This window comes from Hyaena hyaena, unplaced genomic scaffold (assembly GCF_003009895.1).
Source record: "Hyaena hyaena isolate Hyena2069 unplaced genomic scaffold, ASM300989v1 scaffold_45, whole genome shotgun sequence".
Taxonomy (NCBI): Eukaryota; Metazoa; Chordata; class Mammalia; order Carnivora; family Hyaenidae; genus Hyaena; species Hyaena hyaena.
Window position 1 is genome coordinate 4,321,447 of NW_024080677.1, and position 15,961 is coordinate 4,337,407.

The 15,961-nt window shown below is 43.8% G+C and overlaps 1 protein-coding gene and 1 pseudogene across 1 annotated transcript in view; one reads left to right on the forward strand and one right to left on the reverse strand.

The window, feature by feature from the left end:
* The first annotated feature begins 1,013 nt into the window (after nucleotides 1–1,013).
* The window catches only part of ZNF445 (zinc finger protein 445), a 31,064-nt gene continuing 16,116 nt past the window's right edge, over nucleotides 1,014–15,961 (forward strand). The window contains exon 1 of the mRNA XM_039230400.1: nucleotides 1,014–1,084. The gene's annotated coding sequence lies outside the window, so the exon portion shown is untranslated. The remainder of the gene's footprint in view (nucleotides 1,085–15,961) is intronic.
* LOC120230657 lies at nucleotides 6,832–7,588 on the reverse strand (annotated as a pseudogene).

Genomic DNA, 15,961 nt, shown 5'->3' on the forward strand with positions numbered 1-15,961 from the left:
ACTGAGCAAAAAAGGTCAACCAATCGCTGAGCAGCCCATGCCAACGGGAAATTTTCCTCCCGTGTGGGTTTAAGCCTTAAAAATACCACCTACCCTTGTCCTCTTCAGACGGGCAAGCCAACTGAGTTGGGTTGCCTTTCCTGCTTTGCAAACCTAAATAAAGATTTGACTCCGTTTTCCTTCCTCGTTGGCTGGCTCCTGAGGTTTTTTCTTAGCATAAGATCAGTGACCCTGTTTTGGGTTCTTTGCCTTTAACAAGTCAGTCAAGAATTTCCTGATTATCATGAGTTAGGTAATCTACCTGATAAAACCCTGGCATCCCCTTAAGGAAAGTAATATTGCAATCAGCAATCTACGTTTTTGCCTAATCTAAAATTTTCCTGTTCCCTTCTACCTGTGAAATCTCTAGCATTGTATAGTTCTTCTAGCTCCTTCCATTCTGTCTGCTAGACTGGATGCTGCCCGACTTGGGATTTGCTGAATAGGAGCCAAAAAAAAAGAACTTTAAAAGGCATTCAGGATTAAATTTTTGTTCAGGGGGAAAATAACTAGGGGCCGTGGGAGGGTGAGTTTCGAGTGCCTGTGGCTGGACACCAGCAAGTACCCCTAGACGTGGTGGTGATGGGGAAAGAGGTTCCTGGAGTCAGGAGCGGCCCCCATAGTAGCTCTCCCTTTGGCCAGAAGAGGCCCGGTAGATCTTGGTGCCCCCGCGTTGGATCCTATTCTTCCCTGGGGGACCGAGGCCTGGAGGGCAGCCGGGCACAGACGCTGGAGGGAATATGGGCAAATTGGGCAAGGCTGATAGAGCTCTGGGGCCTGACAGGGCGTTGGAGTGGAGGGCAGGCGTCCAGTGGGGAAGAGAGGGTTGCTGAGGACGCCTCAGGCCGCTCACAGGAGGCTGAGCACTGCGCTGGCGCCAGGGAGAAGTCGAGACGTTGGCCCTCCCAGCTTCCTAGAGAGGCCGCCGAGGCCCGGGGCGGCGGTGCGCGTGCGCGACCTGGGCGGCAGAGAGTTGGACGCTAGGCCACGGCCCCTGAGCCGGCCGTGTGGCTGGAGGACTGGCTGTCGGGGACCCGGGGAGTCGGTGAGCGGCCGGCGGGGCGCGAGGGCGTGCGGGGGCACCCGCTGTGCGGGTGCACGGCTCGGGAGGGCGGCGGGGGCGCTCGGCCCCTCCGGGGGCGGCGGGGGTCAGGCGGCGGGGGGCTGGCTGAGGCCCGGCCTGGAGGCTGCGCCCGGGGCGGGTGGTCTGGCGTGTCTGGGACCCGGTCCCCGCTGAGGTGAGGCGTGTAGTCTGGAAGCGCTTTGCAGCTCTGGGCAGAGTTGGGAGTAAAGGCTTCTGTGCTTTATCCTTTCTCCCAATTATGCAAACAAAGCACACTCATTAGGGACAATTAGATGACGTGGGTGGGTGCCAGAAAAGTGAGAGTAACCGCAGTCGGCAAATAGTTTCGTCTGACGCTTCCCGACGTTTAAAAACTTGCTCACAGTTATGCAAATTCATATACGTGTGCATGTGTATATATCTTTGTTTCGAAATGGGATCAAACTGTGGTCTTTAAAAGCTTCGTATTATTGTGATACGAAAATATAGTGCTAAAACTTACATAATATTTACCTTAGGATGCGATAAAATTGACCACTTGAGCCATTTTAAAGTGTGGCAAAATTCAGTGGCATTAAGTACATTTATACTCTTGCGTTTTGAAAATTATGATGCCTTCAAGCGGCGGAATGCATTTGTTCACATAGTGGTAGAATTGGTACTAGCGTCACGACACCGCCGAGCCATATTTCTGTGAGTATAATTAAAAGAACACATTTTCTTTGCAGTTTATTTTTCATAGTACGCGTTACGAGAAGCCGCAGTGCTCAACAAGTGATATTTGTGCAGAACCATAGCAGAATCGTGTGCATTGGGGCGATTGCTTCTTTTCAAAATGAAAATGTAGTATATAAAAGGGAGGTTTAACTTTTTTAGTATATATTTTTAAAGATTTTATAGTTAACAGGGAGTTTTCAAAGCTAAGGTACAACCACTGTACTGTCTCTGACTTGCATGAGAATGGCCCTCTGTAGGTTAAAAGTGGTGGCCAGGAAAGAGCAGCACCCTGTTTGGAACTGTATGTAGTTCACGAGGTACATTAATTGCAAGGACATGTCAGTGAGTGGTTTCAGTCATAATTTGATGAAGGAATTTCAGAGAACTTGCATTTGTGTACACGTGTGTGTATGTGTGTGTGTATTGCGGGTCTGACGATTGAGGGTGCTCTTATACGTCATGTTAAGGCAGACAAATTTTGGTTAAAAAATGTAATCCTTACTGTAGGTCGAAATGATGGGGATGTTTTGAAGATAAAGCCTCAGTATACTTAGAAAGGAAACTGACCACAGCATCAAAACTACTAACTCTGCCACTTTAAGTTTTCTGAGGCTCCTGTGTCCGGGAAGTATTAGTGCATAAGCATCTGTGATGTCAGACTTGCTTGGGAGTAGACGTACCTAACGTATAGTAACCATAACTTACCTTATTTGGCAGTCTTCAGGATTTTTGTTCAGAAACGATTGGAAAGAACTCCCAGGTGAATCATGATGCACTCTACGAGACTGAATTTTTCAGCTTAAACTTTTCCTTGCCTGATCTTGAACCTCTTCCTTCCTTGTTTTATGCACTGCATCACACCAGACACTGTGTAACATGCCTGTTTTCTTCCTTTCCTGTCTTCCTGTAGGCTCTGCAAGGCAGTGGTGTTTTTTGTTTGTTTTGGTTTCTTTTTGTGTTTTGTTTTTGGTATCCTTATTCTTAAGTAGTCCTTAGTGCCTGGGGCATAGTTGGTGCTCAATAAATAGTAAATTAATAAAGGAATGAATCTGAATTGGAGATAAGAATAACAGTATTTAATATCTTTGCCACTTTTTAAAAAATATTTTATTTATTTCTGAGAGAGAGTGAGAGAGCGACAGCGTGAGCAGGGGAGGGTCAGAGAGAGGGAGACCGAGAATCCGAGGTAGGCTCCAGGCTCTGAGCTGTCAGCACTGAGCCCGAAGCGGGGCTCGAACCCACGGACCGTGAGATCATGACCCGAGCCTAAGCCGGACGCTTAACTGACAGAGCCACCCAGGCGCCCCTGTCTTTGCCACTTTTTAAAAAAAATCTAAGATAGAAATAAATCAGAAAAAAATGACAAGGGTTCTTCCATTCAAAACCCTTTTTCTTGGGGCTCCTGGGTGGCTCAATTGGTTAAGCATCCAACTGAGGCTCAGGTCATGATCTCATTGTGCATGAGTTCCAGCACCATGTTGGGCTCTCTGCTGACAGCTCAGAGCTTGGAGCCTGCTTCGGATTGTGTGTTTCCCTCTCTTTGCCCCTCCCGTGCTCGCTCGTGCGCTCTCTCTCTCTCTCTCTCAAAAATAAACAAACATTTGAGTGAAAACCAAAAACCTTTTTCTTTTGAATTGTAGACTTAGAGAGGATTGTAGAAACTGTACAGAATTCCCTTATATTCTTTAACCAGTTTGCCTAAAGTTAATATCTTGCGTAACCGTAGTACAAGTCATGAGACTTAAGAAATTTACAATGTACAGTGCTATTAAACTGCTGACGTTCATTATAGATAGAGTTCAATAGTTTCTCACTAATGACCTTTTTCTGTCCCAGGATCCAATCTAGAATCCCTTTCCATCATTCCATTTAGTTGCCACGTCTTCTTGTTTTCCTTCAATATGTGGCAGTCTCTCCATCTTTCCTTGTTTTTCATGACCTTGACGCTTTTGAAGTATGTTGTATTGGTATTTTTAGAATGATTTTCACTTTGGTTTTGTCATGTTTTTCCCTGCTTCAATTGAGGATAATGTTGATATGTCTTACTACTGTCGATACTAATTTTGATCTAGTGGTGTCTTCCATGTGTCACCATTGCAAAGATACTGTCTTTCCCTTTGTCACTAGTGATTATTTGGGGGAAACTACTTTGAGACCTTGCATAGTATTATCCTGTTTTTCCTACCCTTTCACCCACTAAGTAGCCTTCTTGGTGGATCTTAACACTGAAAAGGTCTAATTTTGACTTTCATTTCTGTTATTCCTCCTACAGATAGTAATTGGAATATATTCAGAGGAAGAGTTGTGCCTTCTTTCCCTTTGTTTCTTCAGTTAGTTAGAACTGTGTGATGTTGGATACGTATCCTTTGGGCTGTGATGCAGTGCTAATGGTACTTAATTCGTTGCTTAAATTATTGTAGCTTTGGCCACTGGGGGCTCTTTGCAGCGGCTCCTGTGTCACTTAGAGTGTCCACGTCCTTTTTGGTGTCTTTCCCTGACTCTCTGGCACCATACAACAGTTATGTTGTGTCTCCCCTCCCCCAGCCCTGGAGACCACCACGTCTCCACGGAGCCCTAGTTCCTTTCTCCATGGTCATGGTTTATTGGAGAAGGATATTGAGAAACCAAGTTTTGGGCGCTAGCTTTGAGCTCACTTCTTCCTTGTTTTCTGTGTTTAAGTATAAGGTAACACCTTAATTATGTCCTGGAAGCAGTCTTTCCTGTTTCCTTATCAGCATATAAAATAAAGCGTACATGCCTTCACAGTGGTAGGAAAAACCCGGGACTAAGAAGCTGCTAAATGAGGATTTGAAAAGAAAACGAAATTACATTGGGCATGAGCCGAAGAAGCAAAATGACAAGAAAAGAAAACGTCCCTGAAAAATGCCCAGATGATTGCTTGGGGTTTCCCCTGTTTTTACAAAGCCATTGTCATTGTAGGATCGAGACTGGGGTTAAGGCATGAAGCTCTGGGAGATATGGCCGGATAGGCACAGGTTGCCTCCTAGGCCTGGGATGGGTGAAGTTTTCTGTTCTCAAAAGCTGGTTGGGACATGGAGAAACCCTGAGGCCTTAGGAAACCTGAGTTTAACTGGGCAGGTTCAGCTCACTGGCCCCCTGTCTTTACTGTGCTCTGAGTGTCTCCAGGCTCTGAAAGGCCCTGCAGGTCTTGAGCTTTCTCCATGTTCCTGGTTGCAGAGGCCGGGCCAACCCTTGCTCTGATTCAAGGCCTGGAACCCCTTGCCAGGTTCCCTGGCTTTCGCCCTCATTTTCCTGTCAGTCAGCCTTCTCATCATCTTTGTCCACATACCTCAGTGGTCTCTTTGGACATTTCTGTAGCAGCCGCTTGGTGCTCCTTGTGCTGCGGGTCTCCGTTTCCTGAGAGAAGCCTTGGCATTTATGTTTCCTGCTGGGTGCCTGCCTTCAAAACATGTGTCTCTGGGCTCAAGTTCATTCTCTTTAGCCTCGCTGGCGGGTTTCTGGTCACTGTGAGCAGCTTCCTGGTCCTGTCGTACTTGTGTTTCTTCCTCTTGTGCAGTGTGTCCTGCAGGTTTGTTGGGGAAAGTCTCTGTCCCTCTTGCTGTGACTTTCAGCCGCCTCTGAGCCGTCGTTCCTGCTGCTGGGGCTCAAGCTGGAGCCCCTCCTGCTCCTCTCAGCCTTCTTTTCTTGTTGCTGGTCTTCAAGTGTGTCTGTAGGCCTTCAGCCACTTAAGGCTTTACCATTTCCCTCCTTATCCTTTGCATTTGTTTTCTCAAATACTTCTTCTTCTTTTTCTCCCCTCTTTGTCCACATCAAAGCTTCATTTCTCTGCCAGAACTTCAGCTGACTCCTCAGCGTGCATGATCCTTAATGGAGTTCATACCTGACTGACTCTTCATGCCCTGAGAGCAGGAGTGTCGTTTTTTTGTGTGTGTTAGCAGGATGGCAGCGTGCTTTCTGGCGTGAGCCTCTTTCTGTCTGCAGTTAGACATTCTTTTTCATCTGATCTGACAGCACTGGCTGAGTCTGGGGGATGCTGAATAGGTATTGGTTTCCAACCAAGTAGGGGATGGCTTCGGAGTGAAACAAGATCTTTAAACTCCTTTACGGTTGCAGGAGATGGAGTGTGGTTTCAGGGGAAGGTGAACATCATTTGTGACTTGGTGCACTGAGTTATGGGCCATTTTACAAGAGGAACCACCACCTACTATTTAGCTTACCCTTTTTTGTGGACTCTTTGTTTCATCTTTGTTTTGATATTCTTGGTCTTTCTTTTTTCTTGCATGTTGTGTTTAAGGGTAGTATTTTTCTCTTTTCATTTTCTTCCTGTTTGCCAGGTCGTGTCCTACGTTGGTCTCTTAATTCCTACAGCCTTCTTTTTTGGTCACAGATTTGGTGGTGAAGGAGAACTAAGGTCATGTGGGATTGTTTTTCTCTTTCTAGTTTTTGAGTGGCAACCACCATTTGCTCTCAGTACCCCTCAAGGCTGTGCTCCCCTCCACACCCCCCAGTGCTTGTCCCTTCTGTCCTGGGAGCTGATTGATACTCATTTGCTGTGTTTGTTAAAGAGAATTATTGATCACTTTGGTGATTATAAAAGTGACATGTAAAAATTCGGGGGACATTGATAAATAGGAAGGCAAAGACTTTATCCCACCTACTGGAGAAGTTAATGGCTGAGAACACTCTAACAGCAAGGCTAAGGAAATTTTTTGTGCATATGCCTTATTTTAAGTCTTAACTAGTTAATAAGTATAATTTTTAAAACTTGCCTTATAATTTACTTATTATTTTTGGAAAATGGGAAAAGACAAAACATATAATGAGCGAAGTAACAGGGAGGGATATTTCCGATACACCAGGTTAAGCACTTCTAACATTTTGGCATTTTTGCAGTCATCATTTTCCTTTTTAAAAAATATTTATTTATTTTGGTTACAAAATTACTTTATTTGAAGGACTGGCACAAATGAAGTTAAGTAGATGTTTTGATACAACTTATAGAAAAGTGAAAGGCAACCCCAACATGCATGCACTGCCTCGGTGACCAAGGAAGTCACCCATGGGAGGACAGCCTAAGGCTTAGCTCTCGTTATCACTGTTTCCCAAGGTGTGCTTGTCAAAGAGGTACTCTGCCATGCCCGATTCCCGGGCCCCCATCTTGCGCAGGTCGGTTACGTGGTCACCCAATTCTTTGATGGATTTCACCTGCTTTCAGGAAATGCGTCTCGATGAAGTTGCACAAGTGGCGGCTGTTTTGTCAGTGGCCAGCTTGTGCAGTTCCAGTAGTGACTGATTCACACTCTTTTACAAGTGTAACGCGCATGCCGTCGCGTTCAGACCGTTCTCGCAGTCATCACGGCCTGGTTTCTTGATGTCCTGGAGGAAGGTCCGGCCACCTAGTTGGTTCTGCAGCTTCATCAGCTTCTCAGCATGTTTCCTCTCATGAGATGGGTGAAGGATAGATTTGGCAAAGTTCTTCAAAGCCACATCATCACGGTCCAAATAGTAAGACATGGACAGGTAGACGTAGGAGGCGTAGAGCTCCTGGTTGATCTGGCGGTTGGTGGCGGCCTCTGAGTCCTGGTGGTAGTTCTGGCGCACTTGCGAGGGGGACGCGGTCGTCGTGGCGGCGGCGGGGCCTTGGGGCGGTCCGAGGGCGCTGTGAGGAAATGGCGGAGGGCTGGCTCTGGGCGGCCGGGGCGAGGCGGGTGGTCGAGCGCCGGCTTCTGTGTCAGCACTGTTGAAGCAGGAAACGGCGGCGACCCTCAGCAGAGATCTAATGTTCATTTATTTTTGAGAGAGAGAGAGAAAGCAAGCACTGAAGTGGGAGAGGGGCAGAGAGAGAGAATCTGAAGCACATTCCAGGCCCTGAGCTGACAGCAGAGAGCCTGATGTTGGGCTGAAGCCACCAACCATGAGATCGTGACCTGAGCCGAAGTCAGATACCTACTGAGCTACCCAGGCGCCCCTTGTAATCATTATTATTTAGATGCATTTTTAAAAGAAAGGAGAGAGAGAGGCCTAGTGTCAAATGTTATATTGAAAAATGAATAACTACAAATAAACTGAAGGTTCCTTTAACTACTGTTGTCAGACTCTCCACTCTTATATTCAGTAAGGGTTTTTGTGAACCGTCCAAGCCATCTTAAATTCCTTTGAGTACTTATATGTATAGCACACATACGTACACTTAGACGCGTATATGATTTTAGATTTCTTTATGTGATTACATCTAGGAATTTTTTTTTTTTTTTTAACGTAGTGTGTTTTGTTATTGATGGGCAAGGCGGTCAAGAGCAGCTTCTCCTTGCATTCAGAGTGACCTTGAACTGGGAACATTTCCTAGCAAAGAGATAAGGAGCACTCTGGGCGTATTGCCTTGTGAAGGACTATCTGTCTCTGTTCATTGCTTAATGTATACCCCTTTGTTCTGCCTAATTCGTCAGGCCCACCCCTGCTTTCTGTATTTCAGACCCCATGGCCAAGGGTTGAGCGTCCTACCCCAGCATGAGGTGGAGTGCTTGTCTCCACACAGCCAGCACAGAGCCGGAGCCTGCTTCAGATTCTTTATCTCCCTCTCTCTCTGACCCTTCCCTGCTCACGCTGCCTCTCTCTCTCTCTCCTAGAATAAATAAAACATTTTAAAAAATTAAAAAAATAAAAGAGTCTAGTACTGTCTTTTACACTGTTGTGCTAGACCTTTCATCCTCGGAAGTGCTACACTTTTATTTAGTTCTGTTGATGAACAAGTCATTTATTTCCAATATTGTGTTATTACAAAGAGTACTTTAGTGAACACCTGTATGAATGTCTGTATACCCACCTCTGCAAATGTTTTTCCAGGGAGATTCCTAGAAGTGAGATTACTGGAGCCCAAGTAATGTGATTTTATAGTTTAGCTGTAGACTTTCAAACTACCTTTTCTGGTGCTGTATACAGTTACACTTATATCACTTTTCTGTTTGTTTTTGTTTTTTCTTTTTTCTGGTCAAGAGGTTTTCAAATTCTGTACGCATAGATCATCCTTTCCCTTTTGTTTTCTTAAGAAATCCTTGCTTACTCCAAGGTTCTTACTCTTTTGTTTTTGAAGTTAAGTCTTTGGAATTCATTTTGTGTGTCCCTTGTACTTTTATTCCCAAGCCAGTTGTCCCTGTGCAAGTCATTGAATTGTCTGTCCTTTTCCACTGTCTTGTAATGCCACCTCTGTCATATGGCAGATCGATGTATGCATATAAGTCTTGGGATTCTGTACTGTTCCTTTTATCTGCAGTTTGTGTATTCCTTCAATTATATTCTGAATTGCTATATTTTTATAATAAGCTGAATTGTGTGGTAGAACAAATCTTTCCACCTTTAAAAGGTTGTCTTCACTATTGTTGACCTTTACTAATTTGTGTGAATTGTAGAATATGCTTATCAACTATGAAGAAGGGTTATATTGGATTTATTGTGATTTTACAGACTTTTTATGTTAATTTATGAAGAATTGACATCTTGGAGATACTAAATTTCCTATGCTTAAGACTGTTTCAGGTCTGTTTTGTCTTTTGGCAGTTTACTCTTTCTCCATTAAAGTTGTGTACGTTTTTTATGAGCTTTATTTCTGAGTATTTTATGTTCTTGTTGGTATTTTGTTCTGTTTCTAAGTAGTTGTTGCTGGTGTGTTAGAAGAGTATTGATTATACATCGATTGATATTCAGCTTTTTAAAAATGTTTATTTAAAATTTTTTTAACGTTTTATTTATTTTTGAGAGATGGACAGACAGAGTGTGAGCGGGAGAGGGGCAGAGGGCGAGGGGGAGACAGAATCTGAAGCAGGCTCCAGGCTCTGAGCTGTCAGCACAGAACCCACAGACTGCGAGATCATGACCTGAGCCGAAGTCGGATGCTTAACTGACTGAGCCACCCAGGAGCCCCTATTTTTAATTTTTTTAACATTTATTCATTTTTTGAGAGATGAGACAGAGTGTGAGTGGGGGAGGGGCAGAGAGAGAGGGAGACACAGAATCCGAATCTGGCTCCAGGCTATATGAGCTGTCAGCCCAGAGTCCGATACAGGGCTTGAACTCCTGAACCACGAGATCATTGTTGCACGGAGAGACACAGAGACCACCTGAGACCACTGAAGTCAAATTAAGGGAGTCTTTATTACCGTCAGGGACCGCACAGAATTAACACAGAACTCTAAACGTGCAGCCCTGAGTCCAAGGGCTTAGGGCTTTTTATAATGAGTAAGCAGGCAAGCGGGCAATGCAGAAGCAGAATTGAGTGGTTATTGCAAAAGGCTACAAAGCAATAAGGAGAGTGGCCCTTATCCTGGGATGCAGGATAACATTTGTCATTTTGAAGGAAAGGGTTAGGGCTATAGGGGAGTTTCAAAGGAGTAGTTATCTTGAGAACAAGGTATGCAAACTACGTTATAAACAACCACTAACAAAGAACATTAACCCTTGTCCTTATACTTGTTTTTTCCCCCCCGTGTACCTGGGGATAGTCATGTAGCCCTCGGAGTGCAGGCCCAGAAGGTAAACTCTGGGTCAAGATAGAAGGACTGAAGCTAAACTCATGTGCAACATCATGGCCTGAGCCGAAGTCAGACACTCAACCAGCTGAGCCACCCAGGTGTCCCAGTATTTGCTTATTTTTGATATATATATTTAGAGAGAGAGAGTTCAAGCTAGGAAGGGGCAGAGAGAGAGAGGGAGACAGAGGATCTGAAGCAGACAGCTCCACGGTCTCAGTGCAGAACCTGCTGCAGGACTTGAACTCACGATTCATGAGATAATGACCTGAGCTGAAGTCAGACACTCAACCAGCTGAGCCACCCACATGCCGATATTTAGCTTCTTTAATTACCTCTCATACTAACAGTTTTTCCGTTGATTCTCTTAGAATTTTTAGATGGATGTTTATATTATTCATGAGTCATAGTAGCTTTTTAAAATTTAAAAAATTTTATTTTTAAGTGATCTCTATACCCAATGTGGGGTCCAAACTCATAACCAGGGGTCAAGGGTGGGTGCTCTACCAGCTGAGTCAGCTAGGCGCCACATCTTCGATCCTCCTTTTCTAACAGTTCTCTGCATATTTCTTCATCTTCCTCTCCCCTCCTCCCCCCTTCTTTCTCCCCTTCCTCCTTCTCCCCCTTCCTCTTCCTCCTTCCTCTCCTCCTCCTCTTCTGCCACTGCCAGTTTGGACGCCTTTTATTTCATGTTGTTGTCTGATTGCTGAGGCTGGGACGTCCAACACTATGTTAAACAACAGTGGTGAGAGTGGACATCCCTGTTGTGTTCCTGATCTTGGGGAAAGCTCTCAGTGTTTCCCCGTTGAGGATGATGTTAGCTGTGGGCCTTTCATATGTGGCATTTATGATGTTAAGATATGTTCTTTCTAACCCAAATTTCTTGAGGGTGTTTATTAAGAAAGGATACTGTATTTTGTCAAATACTTTTTCTGCATCTATTGACAGGATCTTGTGGTTCTTATCCTTTCTTCTGTTTTTTAAAAAATTTTTAAATGTTTTATTTATTTGTGTGAGAGAGACAGCGTGAGCAGGGGAGGGTCCGAGAGAGAGGGAGACACGGAATCTGAAGCAGGCTCCAGGCTCTGAGCTAGCTGTCAGCACAAAGCCCGACGCGGGGCTCAAACCCATGAACCACGAGATCATGACCTGAGCCAAAGTCGGACGCTTAACCGACTGAGCCACCCAGGTGCCCCAGTCTTTTCTTCTATTAATGTGATATATCACATTGGTTGATTTGCAAATATTGAACCAGCCCTAGAGCCCAGGAATGAATCTCACTTGATCGTGGTGAATTATTCTTTTAATATACTGTTGAATTTGATTTGCTAGTATCTTACTGAGAATTTTTGCATCCGCATTCATTAGAGATATTGGCCTGTAATTCTCCTTTTTAGTGGGGTCTCTATCTGATTTGGGAATCAAAGTAGTGCTGGCTTCATAGAATAAGTCTGGAAGCTTTCCTTCTGTTTCTTTTTTATTGAAGCCTCTTGAGAAGGATAGGTATTAACTCTACTTAAATGTATGGTAGATTTCCCCTAGGAAGCCAGCTGGCCAAGGACTTTTATTTGTTGGGAGATTTTTGATAACTGGTTTAATTTCTTCGCTGGTTATGATCTTTTCACATTTTCTATTTCTTCCCTTTTGAGTTTTGGTAGTGTGTGGGTGTCTAGGAATTTGTTCATTTCTTCCAGATTGTCTAGTTTGTTAGTATATAATTTTTCATAGTATTCTCTGATAATTGTTTGTATTTCTGTGGTGTTGGTTGTGATCTCTCCCTTTTCATTCATGATTTTATCTGTTTGGGTCATCTTTTCTTTTTTTTTTTTTTTTTNTTTTAATGTTTTATTTATTTCTAGGAGAGAGAGAGAGACAGCGTGAGCAGGGGAGGGCCAGAGAGAGAAGGAGTCACAGACTGAAACAGGCTCCAGGCTCCGAGCTGGCAGTCAGCACAGGGCCCGACGCGGGGCTCGAACCCACGAACCGAGAGATCATGACCTAAGCGAAAGTCGGACGCTTAACCGACTAAGCCACCCAGGCGCCCCTCATCTTTTCTTTTTGAGAAGTCTGGCTAGAGGCTTATCAGTTTTGTTTATTCTTTCAAAAAACCAGCTTAGTTTCATTGATCTGTTCTATTGTTACTGTTTTTCAATTCTCTATCACTGATTTCTGCTCTAATCTTTATTAATTCCTTTCCTCTTCTGGCTTTGGGCTTTATTTGATGTTCCTTTTCTAGCTCTTTTAGGTGTAAGGTTAGGTTGCATAGTTGGGACCTTGAGATAGGCCTGAATTGAAATGTATTTTCCGCTTAGGACTGCCTTTGCTGCATCCCAGAGGGTTTGGACTGTCATGTTTTCATTTTCATTTGCTTGCATGTATTTTTAAATTTCTTCTTTAATTTCCTGGTTGACCCATTCACTCTTTAGTAGGATGTTCTTAACCTCCATGTATCTGGGGGCTTTCCAAAATTTTTCTTGTGGTTGATTTCAAGTTTCATTGTGCTGTGATCTGAAAATATGCATGATATGATCTCAATCCTTTTATATTTGTTTAGGGCTGTTTTGTGACCCCGATATGTGATCTATTTTGGAGAATGTTCCATGAGCACTTGAGAAGATGTGTATTCTGCTGCTGTTGGATGAAAAGTTCTGAGTATATCTGTTAAGTCCATCTGGTCTGGTGTGTCATTCAGAACCATTGTTTCCTTACTGATTTTCTGCCTAAATATTCTGTCCATTGCTGTAAGTGGAGTATTAAAGTCCCCTACAATCATGGTATTATTATCTATATGTTTATATTTGTGATTAATTGATATATATATGTATGTATATATATGTGTATTTTTGTTTCCTTTTCCAGATTTGGGAAGTTTTCAACTATTATTTCTTCAAATACATTTTCTGTCCCTTTTTCTCTCTCTTCTCCTTTTGGGATCCCTATAATGCAAATGCTATTGTGCTTGATAGTGTTGCTGAATTCCCTTAATCTATTTTAATTATTCTTTTTTCTCTCTCCTGTTCAACTCAATTACTTTACATTACTCTGTCCTCACGATTGCTGATCTATTCCTCTACTCCCTCTAGTCTACTCTTTATTTTCTCTAGTGTATTTTTAATTCCAGTTACTGAATTCTTCATCTCTGATTGGTTTGTTTTTATGGTTTTTATGTCATTGTTGATGGTCTTACTTAGGTCCTCCACTCTTAAATCCAGTGGGTATCTTTATGACCATTCCTTTTAGTTTTCTATCAGGCACATTAGTTATCTCCGTTTTGTTTAGATCTTTTGCTGATATTTTGTTCTGTACTTTTATTTGGGATATATTCCTATTTCCTCATTTTGTCTAAGTCTCTGTGTCTGTTTCTATGTATTAGTAAAGTCACCTATGTCTCCTGCTGTTGAAAGTAGAGGGCTTAGGAAGAAGAGGTCCTATAGTACCCTGCAGCACAGTATACCTTATTCACCAGAGCCTGGCATTTTAGAGATATTTCTTATGTTTGTTATGTATACCCTACTGTTGTCACTGAGCCACGTTTGCCTTATATCCAACATCTACAGTGGCTCTCTTTGCCTGTTGTGGACACTTTGTTTCCTGTGTTGTTAGTGGGCCACTCAGGGCCACCTTGGGCTTGAATTGACTTAGACCAGGTGTTTTCCAGAGCTGTGATAGCACCAAACTGCATGATACCTCTCCCTGTGTTGTTCCCTGAGAAGCTTTCATCAGTAGCTTTCATCATCTGCTGTCAGACCAGATGTCTGCCCCAGGCCACTGCTGGGGCCCCAGTAGACTGATGTGTTTGGTTGTTGTCCCCTTTCTGCTGGGCAGGAGTCACTTTGGATTGGTGCTGGCCCCCATCGGGGCTGCTTGCACACGGCCAGGCTGGCGGTACCACTTTTGAAGTTAATGCTGCTGAAGGCATGTCACAGGAGATGGGGGCGCTGTTAACAAGCTAGGTGGAGAGTGTTGACACTGTACTGGTTCCTGCAGGTGTCCCCGTATGTAGGCTGTGGGGAGTGAGAGGGAAATGGTGCCCACCAGCTCTTTTGTTCCTGGAGAAGGCTCCCAAGATACCTGCTCCTCCAGCACACACTTTGAGATTAATAAATAAATCTCTTTCTTGTGTACCCCAGGTGTTTTCCAAACTGCTCAGTGGGGCTGTTTGTTGTGCTTTCCTTTTTAAGGGAGGAGACTTAGTTTCCCATTGCCCTCCCCAGAGCTGAGCCCACTAATTTTTAAAGTTTCAGGTGTTAAGCACCACTGCTTGTAAGAACTTGAGAAATTAAGCCCCTCTGGTTTTCACAGTTAACTATTATGGAGATCTGTCTTCTCAGTGCAGGTCCTCTTGTTATACCCAGGTCGCAGTATCCTCAACAACCAGAGACCACCGAGGAGACCGAGTAACGCACGCAGAGGCAAAGGGCTTTATTACGGGCTCGAGCTCGGGCTCACAGACTTTACCAGCGCGGTGGATCCGTGCTGTGAGCCCCGAACAAAGGGCAGAGTAGGGTTTTTATGGGGTTTGTGATGGGGGAGTTACAGAAGTTGTGACATGGGAACAGTGATCCAATCATAATTATTCAACATCATTGACAGCGGGTTTAACCATACACATTGTCTAGAGTATTCGTTACTTTTGGCGGGATCCAATTACAACGTTTACCTTTAAATTCAACCAATCACAGAGTGAGCCTGGGGTCTTGTTCAGTGACTAACGGGTTAACTTTAACATTAGGTAACAGGGTCCTATCTATAGTTTCTATCTCCAGGCCTCTCCCTTAGTAATGTGGAGGGTGGTCGCTGGCCTTTCCTGATTGGGTGTTGCAAGGGTGGTTTCTCCTGCCTTGGGCAGTGTGTAGCTGCCTGATATTTTGGGGAAGCTGAAACTTAGGCCTTCTAGTTTAGAGGGGAAACTTAAAGCCTGTCATGGAGTCAGTTTGGTTTAGACTGTGTCCTTACACTCTGCACCTGGGGTGCCTGGGGTGGGGTTTGTTCCTGCCCTTTTCCACCCCACACGGTCCCTCCTGGCCTTGTCTTTGCCCTTTCTACCCTCTTCATTGTGACCTCTTCTATACATGTAGCTGTGAAGAGTCTGTGCTTCTAGTCTTTGGCTGTTTTCTGAGTAATTTACACTGATATGTGTTATCAGGTGTATCTGTGGGACGAGGTGAGGTTAGGTGCCCCTAGGATCCTCCTCCTTCCAGCCATCTCCCGTTTTCCTCCCCACCCCNTTTTTTTTTTTTTTTTTTTTTTTGGCCTAAATGCCTAAGAAACCTCTTGGACAGTGTTAAAAAGAAGAGTTGAGAGTGGACATCCTTGTCTTATTCTCACTTTTGAGGGAAGACATTTGGTCTTTAACTACTAAATAATATGATGTTACCTGTGGGTTTTCATAGAGGCTTTTTGCCAGAAATAGAAGTTCCTTTCTATTCCTAGTCATTGCTTTTGTCATGAAAATTTCGATTTTGTAGAGAAAAACTTTTTTTTTTTTTGCTTCTATTTACATCATTATGTGATTTTTGTTTTGTGTTTTTTGATATGTTAAAAAACAGTCTTGCATTCCTAGGATAAATCTCACTTGGTAATGATGTATAATTCTTTTTATATGTTGGTGGATTTCATTTTGTTAGTATATTGTTGA